At 45.7% G+C, this 12,988-nt stretch overlaps 1 long non-coding RNA gene across 3 annotated transcripts in view; it reads right to left on the bottom strand.

The window, feature by feature from the left end:
• The window catches only part of LOC139031465 (uncharacterized), a 31,616-nt gene that overhangs the window by 14,438 nt on the left and 4,190 nt on the right, over positions 1-12,988 (bottom strand). For all 3 annotated transcript variants that reach the window (XR_011483964.1, XR_011483963.1, XR_011483962.1), the window contains exon 2: positions 4,851-4,908. This is a non-coding gene — a long non-coding RNA (uncharacterized lncRNA). The remainder of the gene's footprint in view (positions 1-4,850; positions 4,909-12,988) is intronic.

Below are 12,988 nucleotides of genomic sequence, written 5' to 3'. Positions count from 1 at the left end.
TCTAATTTTTCCATTTGTTTTTAACCTTTATTTTGTTTAGGACATATCCTTTACTGTTTAAATGTCTTTAAATGTTATGCAGTCAAAACAAATTTTCCCTTTGTGAAAAAATAAAGATACATCTTGAACTGTTATGTCTAGCAACCTGCGAGGCGCTGGACCCAAGATAACTAGTCCTTGGATGTCCCCAGGGGAGGAGGGGTGTGGGAGTGAGGCTGGGAGACAGAAGTGTAAACAAGTAATTGCCGGATGATGCAATGCACAGAACCCCAGGGTGTGTGCAGCGCCTCATGGGATCCTGCGGGAGAGGCCACTTCTCTACACGGGTCAACGCAAAAGAGGCAAACTTCCAAGTGGATTTTAAAAAAAGATTTAGAAATCCAGTGTTTCTGTGGATCGTGCACTACATTCAAAAAGCATTGTAGGGCTTCCCTGGTGGCTCAGTTGGTGAAGAATCCGCCTGCCAATGCAGGAGACGTGGGTTCGATCCAGCTCTGGGAAGCTCCCACCTGCTGTGGAGCAACGGAACCCGTGCGCCCCAACTGCTCTAGCGCCCGGGAGCCACAGCTACTGAACTCCATGTGCCCGAGAGCCGTGATCTGCAACGGGAGAAGCCACCACGGCGAGAGGCTTGCAGCCCGCAGCGAAGAGTAGCCCCCACCACTCCAACTAGAGAAGAGACCGAAAAACAATGAGCCAAAAATTTAACAAGGGTTATCCCCTTGTGACCTCATCTATTGTCTCTGGAAAGAAGCCTAAATTGAGAGTTGGAAAACTGGTGTTTTATATCTAACTCCAGCATCTGCTAAACAAATGGTTTGGTTTCTGTAAAAATGGTAAACATTAACCATTCTGCTTATCTCGTAGGACAGTTGTAAAGATTAAATTAGATCATGTATATGAAAACACTAGGGCACCCGGCAGATCACTTCAGGTCACGACGTTTTGACACTGAGTTCCTGTCGCTGCTGTGAATGACTGCCATGTTCTAAAAGAACAGACTCATCAGAGTAACACACAATTTCATTCCTTCGAGTTTGACAGCACCTTCCTTCTGAAGCCTTGCACATCTGTTCTCTCTTGGACTCTCCTAATGTCTTTCTAGGATAAGCTGGGGCACATATGACTGCCCCAGACTTGCAGAAGAATGAGGAAGATGAAGTCACAGGGTGGGATCCAGACTTGGACTCCAGCTCCTGCTATCAGACCATCCCCTGTGTACACGTGGTACCCAGAGTACCAAAGAGGAAAGACAGCAATGCCTCCTAACACATCATTTTAATAGTCACTCAGGACAGACAGGGATATATTTACTCCAATTACAAATGCTCACCAGTAAAGTTCATTCCCTTCAATATACAGCTGGAGAAAAAAAGGAACAATAAAAAGCCCCATGCCTCTAAAACATAAAGGAGAAAGCACAGGCTGCCTGCCCTCCCGGCTCCCGCCCTCTTCCCCGGGGCCTGCACAGCTGTGGGGCCCTCCCTGCTCTGTGCCCCTCCAGCCGTCTGGGCACAGCGCCCCCTTTTCCCACCTCTGGAAACTCCTCTCCTCCCTAAGTGTTAGTCGCTCAGTCGTGTCTGATGCTTTGCGACTCCTTTGACTGAGGCCTGCCAGGCTCCTCTGTCTGTGGAATTCTCCAGACAAGAATACTGGAGTGGGTTGCCATTCTCATCTCCAGGGAGATCTTCCTGACCCAGGGATGGAATCAGATCTCCTGCACTGCAGGCAGATTCTTTACCATCTGAGACACCAGGGAGGCCCTTCTCCTCCCTAAGTTCAGCCCAAATACCCCTCATCCCTGATCCCAGATATCAGGAACACATTCATCAGCTTAGACTAGTGGGAAAGAACCCAGGTCCCCAGGAAGTCAGCCTGAGTCTGAACCTCCGCCTTGCTACTTAACCTTCCTGCCTCTGGCCCCTTATCTGTAAGGGGGAGGCTGTGGTGGCCATGCTAACAAAGGCCTGGTCATTACAGGGTTGTTAAGGGGATGATGATGATAAGATAATGCAAGTGGCGCACACTTGATGACACGTGCAATGCCCAATGAACGCATGGGTATGTGCTGAGTTGCTTCAGTCACGTCCAGCTCTTTGTGACTCTATGGACTGTAGGCTGCCAAGCTTCTCTGTCCATGGGATTCTTCAAGCAAGAATATTAGAGTGGGTCGCCATGCTCTCCTCCAGGGAAATCGTCTCAACCCAGGGATCGAACCCACATCTCTTATGTCTCCTGCAATGGCAGGTGGGTTCTTCTCCACTAGCGCCACCTGGGAAGCCCAACCAGTAAATACTAGCAGTCAGGTTCTCTTCAGCTCTCTGAGGAGGGAAATTGGTTCTCTGGTGCCCCTTTACCTGGTACATAAGCATACGTTCCAATTCTGTCATTTATGAGATCTGCAAGCTTGGCCTACCATTTAATTTCCTAAAGTCTTAGTCCTCATCTGCAAAATGGGGTTAACACGGACATCAAAGCCAATAATGTGTATCTGGCACAGTGCCAGTAAGCAAGTTTTTGAACAAATTTTTAGCCATTGTTTGGTGCTTAAGCATCTATATAAAAACTGTATTAAAGAGTTATGGTTCTGATATCACTGTGTTCCTCACACAGTATTGTCTGGCGTTTGCCGTTGAAATTATATTAAAACTTGAGAACTGGAAAAAAGAGAAAGACTGTGTAGTATCAGGAGGCCAGGGCTGGGAGGACCACAGGGGCAGCCTGATGAGATCTGTTCTCCACAAGAGACGAGCAGCCCTCAGCTCCACTCCTGAAAGCGGCCGTCACCGCCTCCTGCTGAAGGGGGAGGGTCTGGGGAAGGTAAACAGAGAAGTGCAGAACGTAAGGGGCAGGTAAGATGAAGAAGAAAGTGGTCGAGGGACGGAGAAGGGAGAAGGCGATGCACAGAGATGGAGAACAGGCGAGAGAAGCCCTGTGACCGGGACGTGCTCACCTCTGAGTCTGGATGGAGTGTTACAGCCCCGGAGGATGCTGGGAAAATCTAAGGGCGTGGCTGCCCGGCCCAACACTTGCAGGTGGCATATTGGGCAGATGGCGTGGACTCCATGTGCGTCTCCAGATCCCACAACTCAAAGAAGAGTCCCATCTGGCTTTTTTTTTTAACTTTATCTTATCAATATTTATTATGCTTTAAAAGTCACTTAATAATGATGGTTTATATATCCTATTTTTTAATTGAAGTAGAGTTGATTTACAATGTTCTGTTCATTATTGCTATACAACATAGTGATTCTGTTATATATATTATATACAATAAATTAAATATAATGAATATAATCAATTAATAATAATTATTAATAATAATTAATATAATTAAATATAATATATTGTGTATTATATATAAATATATGCATATTCTTTTTCTCTGTGCTATACAGTAGGACCTTGTCATTTATCCACCACATCCTACTTAACCATGGAACTAATCTAGGAAGGTGACAGATTCAGGAGTCGACTCTGTTTTCCATTTTAGCACACAGTATTTTTGCTCTATTTTGATATAAGCTGAATATCCCAGTAATGCCGCTAGATTAAAAAGAAAATTGTATGTTGCTTTGATGATAATTTTTTTTTAAAGCAGAGGACGACTGTAGGTTGTTTTGTAATAATTCTATTTGATTTGCTCACAACCGGAAGATCTCAGCTCTTGCGGTAAAGGCCATGGGGAGTGCCTGAGTCAGGCACACACCCTCAATTCAGCACATCCTCCTCTGTGTGGCTTTGCAGAGTGTCCATGTGGGTGCAAACATTTGGCTACATCACTGTGATTTTAGTTGGTCCCAAGCAACAGATATCAAACTATTATGAGTTTAACTTATGTTCCTTTTATTTTTTCTTTATTTTTCAGGTGGGACATTATATTGATTCTATAATAGGTTATGTTATCTCTGAAAGTTATTTTAAGATAAAGGAGTTAATTTTTTTTTTTTTTTTGACAGGGAGAGGTGTTGGGGAAGATGGGATTGAAACCCTGCCCTCAAAGCATTTCTGACCATCCTTTCCCTTAGCTCTCTGCTTTCCTCCCCACTCCAACCGGAGGAGATGCTGGCCTGCGGGGCCATAAGGCTCTGGGCCTGGACCCTCCCTTTCTGGGTCTCTGACATCCACACTCCCCCCGCAAAAATGTGTGTATTCTGTAAGGAAGTAGTAGATCTGCAAATGGTCACTGTCACTAATTTTATCATATAATAGCATGATTTTTTAAAGTAAAATATTCAATTTTTAGCCTGATGCTGGGAAAGATTGGGGGCAGGAGTAGAAAGGGGCAACAGAGGATGACATAGTTGGATGGTATCATCAACTCAATGGACATGAGTTTGAGTAAACTCTGGGAGATAGTGAAGGAAGTCTGGCATGCTGCAGTCCATGGGGTCACAAAGAGTCAGACACGACTGAGCGACTGAATATCAACAGAGGCAGGGTATTTCTGGTGAGTGGGCCTAGTTGGAGGAAATGTAACTGCTTGAAAACAGTGCCCACATGGTTTTCCTCATTCCAAGATGGAGAGACCTCTGTAACACCACCAACTGTGACTCCCTCAAGCTGGACTCCAGAGGCCATCTCATCCTCTCCCCTTCCTCCAAAGATGATCACACAACCTTGGGCAAGGACATAGACCCAAAGTTTGCATTAGCTGAAAAGGATAGAAAGACTAGTTTTCAGTGAGGAAAAAAAAAAAAATCACAGCATTCAGATTCAGGATGGGAGTATTTCCCAGGCAGGAAGCCAACGGAGTAATGGTGAAACCTAAGACTTTGCAGCCAGTTGCCCTGGGTTCCTTGGCTCAGCTCCGGCCCTGGCCAGTCTTGTGACCAGCAGGTTTTACTTACCATCCCTGCAATTCAGATGCCTGGGCAGTTGAGTGAGGATACCTGCCTCAAGTGGTACCTGTGAGAATGGAAAGAGTTATCTGCTGTCAGTACCTAGAGGAGGGTTTTGCACGTAGGTAATTATAGGCTAAGTGTGATAGCTGTGACCATTCTTCTCCCTGGAAAATTTCCTTCCCTTCCCCCTGGAAGTGCGGAGCACTACGGAACGACTCAGCAGCGCTTGTCGTGACCCGGCTATGCCAGGTGCACGGTGCCCTTTCTAAGCATGTCATCAAACACAGACCAAATTAGAAAGGAAAGCTCCACAGGAAAACAAAGACACCAGAGAATTCCCGTTTGACAGGCACAGACCAAGACAAAGGGAGTTATGTGAACACCAGCCATATATTCAGAAGAGTTTAGACAATACCCTGCTTTGTTATATCTCATGAGTTCATGGCACCCAAAGATGCCGCTAATACAGGAGGACAATAGCTGACATATCAGGTTTTGCAGTCATGCTACCAGTGGCTGACTGTTTGCCAAACCGCCTTCGGCCTCGTCCCTGAATTCACAGAACAAAAAGAGGATGGGTATTAAAATGCTCACTTCCATCAGACTTTAAAAGTCCCAGATTATCTGAAAGATCAGTCCAACTAAAACCAGAGTGCAGCCGGTCGCATCTGGTGGCCGAATTATTAAATTTATTCCATTCCTCAGGCATCTAAATAGGAGGAAGGGAGCGTTTGGCAAACATGAGCAGAGGGGAGCCCTGCACAGGATTTATCTGAGTCCACAGGCGGTGGACTAGTTTTCTAGGGCTGTCATAACAAATGACCACAACTTGGGTGACTCACAACAATAGAAATGTATTCTTTCACTGTCCTGGAGGCAAGAGGTCCAAAATCAAGGTGCCAACAAAGTTGGCTCCTTCTGGAGGGCTGCAAGGGGGCATCTGTTCTGTGCCTCTCTCCCAGCTGCTGGCGGTGTCCACCCATCTTTGGTGTTTCTTGACTTGTAGCTCCATGACTCTGTGACCGTCTTCTCCCAGTGTGTCCCTGTGTCTTCTCACGGCATTTTTCTGTGTGTGTGTGTGTGTGTGGTGTGTGTGTGTGTGCAAACTTCCCTTAGGGTGTTGGATTACTGCTACTGCTACTGCTGCTGCTAAGTCACATCAGTCGTGTCTGACTCTGTGCAACCCCATAGATGGCAGCCCACCAGGCTCCCCCATCCCTGGGATTCTCCAGGCAAGAACTCTGGAGTGGGTTGCCATTTCCTTCTCCAATGCATGAAAGTGAAAAATGAAAGTGAAGTCGCTCAGTCATGTCTGACTCTTAGCGACCCCATGGACTGCAGCCCACCAGGCTCCTCCGTCCACGGGATTTTCCAGGCAAGAGTACTGGAGTGGGGTGCCATTGCCTTCTCCGGGGTGTTGGATGGGTACCATCTTAATGGCTTCAACTTACCTTGATCACATCTGCAAAGACCTTTATCACAGGTAAGATCACGTTCCCAAGTAGCAGGAGTTAGGATTTCAACATCTCTTTGGGGGCGGGAGACACAATTTAAACAATAACAGGTATGGATTTGCTAATTGCTGAAGAGAATTCAGAGTCAATCAAGTTTTGCCCACTGGTCTGAGTATTTTCTCCTTAAATGAGAAGAGCAAAGACATTTTACCCTTAGACTTAATCTTCCAAGAAAAGCTCTCTTCTAGTTTTTCACATGAATTCTGTTTTAGTACGCTTCCAGTTTTGGAAGAAATGGTCTTTGTCCTATCTTTAAATCTGTTGTTAGTGTGGATGTCACCCTAGAAGGTAAAATTCCAAACACTGTTCAGTTGGTCATTGTTGGCATTGACGCAGGAGAAAGAAGACAGACCGTCTCAGAGACGTTCCTCAACTCCCACCAGAGGCCGTCCTGCAAAGAACTTCACTAGCTGGGGTGGGGGTGGGGGAATAGCAAAGGGGACCCCTCTCTTTAAAGGAAGCCTGGAACAACACATTCTTTCTGTATCTTAAAAGCAGACATAAAGTTTGGTTTAAGGCTGTTAGTTTCCAAAGTCACAATGTGAGGTAGAAGGGAAAAGACAGTCACATACTTCCACACAGGCAAAATGGGTCCTTCTTTCCCCATTCTTCAGGAAAAGACAATTTAAAATTTTTTTAAAAATTGCTTGTGAAGAGCATGAAAGTTATTTACCTGTTTGCTCGCCTGTGTATTTATTTATATCATGGGTCAGCAATGGGGGCCCACATGTCAACCCAATGACTGCTTGTTTTGTGAATAAAGTTTTATTGGAACACGGCCACCCCTATTTGTTTTATTGTCTATCCCTGCTACCCACTATATGGCAGAACTGGGCGTTGCCAGCAAAACCTAAAATATCTACCATCTGGCCCTTTACAGAAGTCTGCCAAAGCTTTATCCAGATTTAGGGAATTACGAACTGAAGGATATTACAAGGCCCCAAACACATGGGTTACCAGCAGTAACCTGCAATCTCCTGGTTCATAACAAGCCTATGAGCTTAGTGGTTAATGCTTGGCATTTGTACCTATTGGTACAAGCCAGGTAGGGTTTAAACCACCAAAACCCCCTAGCAATCATAACAATAGAGATGCCAGAAGTGAGCACTATTAAGAATCAGAATCCCAGAATGAATAGAAAAGAAGACTGAATCACAGTTTCGAATAGCCCTCTAAGGCTTGAAGCAGGGTGTGAACGAAGGTTGTCATCTGCCTTATCAGTAAACCAAGGATGTTGCAGCATCAAGACCTCAGCCATGGCAGCCACCCCGACGTAGGGCACCTGAGGGGACTCGGGACCGAGAAAAAGTTGGGTACCGGCCGTGTGTAGTTTAGGTGCATGTCAGAGGGATGGCTTCAGGGAGTGCAGACTCCTCAGTCTTCCCATCCATAGCAGATGCTGCTTCTCATGTGGATGCTTCTCATCCATTTGAGATGCTGCTTTTCTTTAATTAACAGTCATCTTTTGATGTCCCTAAATTCATGGGTTTTGTTGCAAAGACTCCTCCCTATGACCTCAGAGCAGTCCCATAGAGATACCTGAGAGGCTGCCTCCCAGGCTTAAGACCTCAGCAAAGCCCACCAAATAAAACATGATTCTCTGCCGTTAGGGGATAATCTCTGACAAGGGGGTGAAATCTTATGCTTGGGATGAAACCTGGCACAACTTCTCCCGCTGCTGTCGTTCTTGTAGTTTGTCCCCTCCTTCTCCAGGGTCATCAAATCACAGCAGGATATCTCCAAAAGTGCTGGGGACCTCGAGGCCTTCCCGGGGTCCCCCGGAGCATCCCAAACCCAGTGCTCTATGAAAAGCACCTCAATTTTGTCCCAGGGGTGAGGCTCCTCTCAGCTCCCACATCCTTTCTGCCAGCCTCTGGCTTTCATCAGGCAAATCCGTATTCCCAGCCCAAACTCTGCCTTTCTGGCCCGGCCCCTTGGGTGAATGCCTCAGTTGCACTGTCTGCCTGGCTTCCCATCAGATCATCTCTGAATCCAGGCTCTGTGGCAAAAGTGCCAGATCTCACCCAGTCTGCTCTGACCTCATTAATTTTTCCCCAAGGGCACAATGTCCAGTCACTACCACTAAGCCACAGGGACTTTGATTCTAATATATTGGCTGTTGTCTTTTTGCTGAATCTGTCTTTCCGTGACAGTTTCTGGGTTAACCCATATTAGAACATACCAGAACCTGAAGGGGCTGCTAATCTTTTCTGTCCTACAAGAATAAATAAATTAGTATACATATACAGCTTTTAGAATCGTGCTTGACTATCATAATCACCTAATGCTCGTATGTGCTCACTTTAGTCATGTCCGACTCTTTGTGACCCCATAGACTGTAGCCCACCAGGCTCTTCTGTCCATGGGATTGTCCAGGCAAGAATACTGGGGTGGGTTGCCATGCCTTACTCCAGGGGATCTTCCCAAACCAGAGATCGAACCCATGTCGCTTATGTCTCCCGCATTGGTAGGCGGGTTCCTTACCACTAGCACCACCTGGGAAGCCCAGACACCTAATACTTGTTCGTTATTATGTTATCTGAGCCAGTGACTGTGGTTTTTTCTTGCTCCATGGTGTTCAGAGACCTTTTGGAACCAAGCATTTACTTCTAAGAATAGGATTTATCTTCAGGTTACTGAAATTCTAGTCTTATCTAGTATCTCTTCTGAATAGTTCTCAATTCCTATTTCTAGGTAGAGAAGAAAATCTTAGGAAATGTGCCTGTAAGTAGAATGAGAAGACCAAAATATCTGTATTTATTTTTCTTCTTTTATTTTTAAGCCACTGAAACTCAGTTGGACCAATAGATAAGTGATCCTTGAAACTTCACAAGCTTTGTCTAAAACAGAAGCTCCTTTTTCATCTTTTCAACAGACTGTCTTTTATACTTTTGCATGTAGCAAGGATTGTTTTTCCCCAAATACTAGCACAGAAAGAACCACTCAGAGTCAGAGACAGCATATTTATTAAACATCACCACAGCCCCCCAGGGTCATCTATTTTCATGGGCTGCTGAATTATACATAATTATGATGTACTAAGTATTTATTGGGTGTTCACTGGACGGACTGATGCTGAAGCTGAAACTCCAATACTTTGGCCACCTCATATGAAGAGTTGACTCATTGGAAAAGACCCTGATGCTGGGAGGGATTGAGGGCAGGAGGAGAAGGGGACGACAGAGGATGAGATGGCTGAATGGCATCACCGACTCAATGGGCATGAGTTTGAGTCAACTCTGGGAGTTGGTGATGGACAGGGAGGCCTGGCGTGCTGCGATTCATGGGGTCGCAAAGAGTCAGACACGACTAAGCGACTGAACTGAACTGAACTGAAGTATTTATTGCTCATTTTTTTTTTGAACTCTTTATTTTATATTGGAATACAGCCAATTAACAATGTTGTGACAGTCTCAGGTGAACAGCAAAGGGACTCAGCCATGCATATACATGTATCCATTCTCCCCCAAACTCCCCTCCCATCCAGGCTGTGACATTGCTGCTCATTTCTTGAGCTTCGGGTCTCTCCCATGCTAATGTCTTTCCCTTTGAGCTCTTTGACCAGCTGGGCCTGGCAGACAGGGCCAAGGGAAAGGGTGTAACAGAAACCAGGAAGCAAAGATGCTGGTTCCCCAGCACCAGCCAAATGGGAACAGGCCTGTTTCAAAGATTAGTTGAGACAAACACATGCTGTACCGTTCCTGACACTACCTATCTAGTGTCTGCTCCAGAAGTAGCCGTGTGGGATGGATAATAATTAATGGGCCTGTAGGGACCAGACCAGTAACTCGGTAACCACACGGAAATTTCAGACAGCAGGCATGGCTCCAGATATGAGATAATCTGTGATCTTTAGACTCAGGTCTCATTTAGAAGAACAGGAGCTGGAGCTAGGCCCACATCAGCCTGCAGGTAAGAGGGCCTTCCAGAAGCATTGTGTCTAACATGAAGCCCAGAAGATTCCTTCTGTCTTGGAACCTGCTTTATGGTTGCTCTCATCACACGATACCATAAATATTTATCCACATTCTCCACTAAACTCTGAGCTCCGTAAGGGGTATGACCCTGTGATTTTCATGTTTAGATCCCCAACACCCATCAATCAGCCGATTCACTAACAAATCAATTAATTTCAAGTTAAAAATAACACTGTACCACTCACTGCTCAATTAGACCACACACTCCTCAATCAGATCAAGGCTTTAGAGACTCCTCCAAGCTAGATTAAAAGTGGTCTCTTCAGAGAAGGAAATGGCAACCCACTCCAGTATTCTTGCCTGGAAAAGTCCATGGACAGAGGAGCCTGGCGGGCTGTAGTCCATGGGGTTACATGACTGAGCATGTGTGCACGAGGGTGGAGGGAGATGGGTTGGTAGCAATAAAGTGGTAGAACTTTAAAAAAAAAAAAAAGTGGTCTCTTCCTCTCCTCATCTCACTCTCTGGGTGGTTCACAAATGGATGGGAAATGTTGGCCCCACTCTTGGCTTAGAACTGAAAGGCTCTGGCTGGATGTGGGCCCTGGAAGAACACTTGGGACCAAAGAAACTTCTCCCACCCACCTGCCAGGTGGCGTGAATGCCGTCCAAGACTGGATGGAGGGATTTACCCAGATGCTTGTTGTCATCTATCACATCATCCTTTCCTAGGGAAGAAGAAAACTGCTTCCACAGCTCTGTGACCTTAACTGTTCTTGCTCTAATCAGACCACAGGTATGTCTTGGCCTTTCGGTGCCAACCACATTGACGTTCTGGTACCTAAGGTGTCACCCTGACCGAGCCCTCTGGAGGTGCCCGACTCACGGGTCCCATCTCCTGGAAGCTACAGCGACAGTGTGGTCAGCACAGCAGGACCAGAGTCAGCACAGGAGAGGTGGCCAACCCGTCACTTACCAGAGAACACGCACGTTCTCTTCATTCTCCAGTTCTTTTCATTCTGTTCATAAATAGAACATCTCTTTAGTTTTACTCCTTTTAAGTGGATCCAAATTTGCTTCTCATTTCCTTAATTTTAGTAACTCATTCTAGATCTATTTAGGTTTAGTGCCATTCTTGTCCCTATTTACAACCCACCAGTTTACCATCTGAGTCTAATGTTCTGGACTCTGACCTCTGGCCCAGCATTTGATACAAGATGAAGAAGAGACTGTAAAACTTTCAAAGGACAAAAGCCAGAACAGCACACTCAACCATTGCAAGCAGCCATGTATCGCAGAAGTAACTGTGTATGTTAGAAGGGTGACCTACCTTACCCTTCACTCCACCTGGTTACATTTTAAGAAGGCATGCAGAAGAGAGGAGGGAAGAGAAGGGAAGGAATTCTGAGCTGTGCTGGCCAGAAGCCACATGCCTTTTGGGGGAACAGATTCTTTGACCACCCCTAACAACAACCCCCAACCTCTGAGGAATTCTGCACCCCATCACTATTTGCTTGATCATCTAGACTTATACACAGCCTCCATCTGCACTTACAGGAAACAAGTTACAAGGCGTAGATTCATTACACTTTTTAAGATGAATGTGAATTAATAAAACTTTTATTGTAAGCATTTTACAGAATCTTCCTTGCCTTAAGAAACACTTTTTTTGGCCTGGGTTGGGGAGTGTATCTTGAGGCATGAGGGATCTTAGTTACCCAACCAAGGACTGAAACTGCATCTCCAGCAGTGGAAGCATGGAGTCTTAATCACAAGACCTCTAGGGACGTCCCCAAAAAACACATCCTTAATAACTAAACTTGAATGGTTATGTAGCTATTACAGCACCATAGTCACTAGGGCAGCTTTATAGCAAGGGTCCTAGGAAATAGGAGAGAGCAGTTGTCATCTCAGTCAGGAGACAGTGAGAGACAGGGAGAGTTCCCCGGAGGTCCAGACACACTTCCTGCAAGTGAAGTTCAGGATATTTCTTCAATTCCTTCCATTATCCACCCACCTCCCCAGCTTTACCCAGACAAGATTCAGTTAGTTTTCACTCATTGCAAACAAACGATCCTTGCCTAGATCAAAACAGTGAAGATCTAGAAATAGCACATAGAAAAGGGTAAACAGAGAAAAATCAGTGAAAATCTTTGCAGGCCCATCACCCAGCTTCCCTCTTTTGACCATCTGAGCACGGTACCCAGGAGTGGGGGATGAGAGAGAGGCTGCCTCGGTGTCTGGAATCACTGATGAGCTGCCGGGTTTTACTATAACCAGATCTTATACCCTCTCACCTAACACAGCCTTCTTCCCACCTGATGTGTAACTCTGATAAGAGAGGGCATTTTCTTGCCCTCTTTAACTGGTATTTCTGGATAAAGCAAAAGAAAAAAGAGACACTGAGCAGCATGAAGAGGAAGAAATAAAACAACCAAGCATGCACACTCCTGCAGAACACACAAGAGACCCTTGATTTGGTGAAAGACTCTGTTTCACCAGAGTCAAACATACATTTTCAACAAAAACATCGGTGCCCTACAGACCGGTCTGGCTGCCTAACTTCTACTATAAAACAAGCTCCAGCTTGAGCTGGCCGAAAGGAGGGAATTTGAAGCTTGAACATTTTTATTTCCCCAGTTTCTTTCAGTGCCTCTCTTATAGCAAGGTAAGTCCTCGACTTCCACCCCCAGGTGCCCATAACGGCCTGATTTCC

Source organism: Odocoileus virginianus, chromosome 27 (genome assembly GCF_023699985.2).
Source record: "Odocoileus virginianus isolate 20LAN1187 ecotype Illinois chromosome 27, Ovbor_1.2, whole genome shotgun sequence".
NCBI lineage: Eukaryota > Metazoa > Chordata > Mammalia > Artiodactyla > Cervidae > Odocoileus > Odocoileus virginianus.
The sequence above is the reverse complement of the archived record's forward strand: the minus strand, read 5'-3'. Positions and strand labels throughout refer to the sequence as shown.